We start from the raw sequence: 3,595 nt of genomic DNA on the forward strand, positions 1-3,595 counted from the left end.
AGCAAGCTTGATGGGTCATACAGGCAACTCGTGGTCCGATGGTAACACACCAGGCATGTGACAATATAGAAAACTAGCTTCTTTAAAAATGTTAATCTGCATTACCAAACCAAGTGAAATTATGGAAAAGCTTGCATCAGAACATAAGGAATAGGAGTAAGCAATACAATCTCTCCCAGCTCTACCAATCCATAGAGTCATAGAGTCCTACAGCATGGAGACAGGCCCTTTGGCACAAACTGGTCCAACCAACCAAAATGCCCATCCACGCTAACCCCATTTCCCTGCACTTAGCCCATATCCTTCTAAACCTTTCCTGTCCATGTGTTTGTCCTTTTAAATGGTGTTAATGTACCCACTGCAACCACTTTCACTGGCAGCTCATTCCATATGCGTACCACCCTCTGTGTAAAAATGTTGCCCCTCAGGTTCCTTTTTATTCTTTCCCCTCTCACCTCAAACTGATGCTCTCTAGTCCTCGATTCCCCAACCCTGGGAATAACACCGAGTACATTCATCCTCACATGGTCTTATACACTTCTATAAGATTACTCCTCAGTTTCCGACACTCTGAAGAAAAAGTCCCAGCTTGTCGAACCCCTCCCTATAACTCAGACTCTTGAGTCCTCGCAACATCCTTGTAAATTTCTTCTGCACTCTTTCCAGTTTAATAACATCTTTCCTATAGCAAAGTGACCAAAACTGAACACAATACTCCAAGTGCAGCCTCACCAACGTCCTGTACAACTGCAACATAACTTCCCAACATCTATACTCACTTCACTGACTGATGAGGGCCAGTGTGCCAAAAGCCTTCCTCACTGCCCTGTCTACCTGTGACTCCACTTTCAGAGAATTGTGCACCTGAACTCCAAGGTCCCTCTGTTCCACTACCCTCCTTAAGGCCCTACCATTCACCATGACACCTCTACCTTGATTTGACTTTCCAAAATGCAAGACCTAACACTTATCCATATTAAACTCCATTTGCCATTTCTTGGCCAACTCACCCAGCTGGTTAAGGTCCTGCTGCAATTTCTGATAACCTTCCTCATTATCCACAATACCTCCTACTTTAGTGTCATCTACAAACTTACTAATCATTGCCTTGTACATTCTCATCTAAATCATTGATATAGACAACAAACAGTAATGGGCCCAGTACCAACCCCTGAGGCACTCCACTAGTCACAGGACTCCAGTCCAACAAGCATCCTTCCACTATTACCCTCTGCTTCCTTCCAGCAAGCCAGTTGTGTAGCCAATTTGCCAGCTCCTCCTGAATTCCATACAATCTAACCTTCCAGAGCAGACTATCATGTGGAACCTTATCAAAGGCCTTACTGAAATCCATATAGATTACATCTACCGCACTGCCCTCATCAACCATCCTCATCATTCAGCAAAGAATTATGTCAATTTCACAGTGCACATTTTACACTGAGAACACAAACCTGCGATATGGATCACAGTCAAACATCATCTTGATTTCAAAACTTCTAATCCTTAGTTACAATTCCCTCCACAATGTCACTCCTCTCTACCTCTGTCATCTTCTCATCCCCTATACGACTCAATTCTAACCTTATGTGCTCGTCCACTTCTGGATTTTTGCATCACCCCAATTTTAATCAGCCTCTACCATTATCAGATATAGCTTCAGCTTAAATGCTGTAGAATTCCTCCTCTATAATTCTCTGCTTCTCTATGTTGCTTTCCTGCTTTGAGATGCACCTTAGAATCTTCTTTGTGGGCCAAACTTTGGTTAACCAACCCGAATGTTTCACTGTTTTCAGTGTTAAATTTAGTTTGATAATGTGAAGTCTCAAACCACATTTACCATTATCTATATAAATGCAAATTGCTACTGGTGATGTTGACTTCCCAGACTTACGAATGCCTCGACCCTATTTGAGAAGGCTGCTAACAAAGGTTCGGTCAGGTTATTCACCTGAGATCAGTGAACCGTGAATAGTGTGCCCCTTCTCAATGTTTCAATGCATGCTGTTACCCCTTAACTTACCTCTTTTAAATTTCCATCTTCTTTGTATCGAACACAAGTACTGTGAAAACAATAACAGAAATTACTGGAAAATCTCAGCAAGTCTGGCAGCATCAGTGGAGAGAAATCAGAGTTAATATTTCAGGTCCAGTGAGCCTTCTTCAGAACATACACTGAGATCATCCATTTCCTGCAACATTTGTCTTGAAAAGCTCAATCCTTGACCCCACAAAGCAGTTTTCTGGGACAAAACAGGAGAAATGCCATGTTATGGAAGTGCTAGTTTCTCTAAGAAAATTACAGGATGATTTAGTTGAGGTGTTTTTCGAAGATTAATAAGATTACATAAGATAGATAGAGGAAACCTGTTTCCTTTGGTGAGGGAGTACGGAAGAAAGGAGAATTACCTTAGAATGAAGCCATAGAGAGACAATGTTGACAAGTGCTATTCTGTATAAAAGGGTACTGGTGATCTGAAACTGTTTTCCCATAAATATTAAAACTGGCTGGAGAGGATGGCCTTTAGACCAGGAGACAATGGAGCAGATGTGGGTTGGAGTGGGCGTCATGGGAGCCCACAAACCCACCAACACACTAAAACAGCAGCTAATGAACCTGAAAGATCCTATACAGACAACAAGCAAAACTAATGTAATTTACAAAATACCTTGCAAGAACTGTAACAAACACTACATTGGACAAACAGGCAGAAAAGTAGCCACCAGGACACATGAACATCAACTAGCCACAAAACGACACAACCCTCTCTCACTGGTATCCTTACATACAGATGCAGAAGGACACCACTTCGACTGGGACAACACATCCATCCTAGGACAAGCCAAACAAAGACATGCACGAGAATTCCTAGAAGCATGGCAATCCAACCGGAACTCTATCAACAAACACGTTGACTTGGATCCCATTTACCACCCCCAGAGAAAAGGAACCGGAAATGACATTGCCACAGGAAATGACATCACCAACCCAAGGAAATTCAAATATATAAATGGAAAGTGGGCTACACCACCAGTGCTTCCTTTGGAGGCTCACTGAAGATGTTACCTAGTATGGTGACGAAATGTATGAAAATGAACCTTCTAGCTCAGCGAGCAAACCTACACCCAGAACCTCAACCTGAGCTACAAATCTTCTCAAAATTGGTGAGGGCCAATATCCTTGCAAGTAGGCAGTTTGCAGTTGGTTGGAGTTTAAACAAATTTGGGAGGGGGATGAGATATGGAGGGAAGGTACAGTTGGATGATACACAGAAATACAGAGGAAAATGCAAGTCAGTCCAGAGGGCAGGGTGAATATATTGAATTTAAGCCACAAGTTGGATGGAAAATTATTTCAATACAAGTAGTTAGGTGGTTGATTTTGTTAGGCACAGATACGAGGGGCTGAAGGGCCTTTTTCTGTGCTGGAGACCTCTTATGAGTCTTGCGAATAAGACAGATGACTTGAAGATGTTGATTAACATATTGTACAAAAGCTATCACAGGGACATGGTTGAGGGAGGGCGGGATTGGGAGCTCAATATTCTGAGGTATAGAACCTTCAAGCAATACTGAGTGTGGGTGGGTGTAAATG

Source organism: Chiloscyllium punctatum, chromosome 17, assembly GCF_047496795.1.
Source record: "Chiloscyllium punctatum isolate Juve2018m chromosome 17, sChiPun1.3, whole genome shotgun sequence".
NCBI classification, from domain to species: domain Eukaryota; kingdom Metazoa; phylum Chordata; class Chondrichthyes; order Orectolobiformes; family Hemiscylliidae; genus Chiloscyllium; species Chiloscyllium punctatum.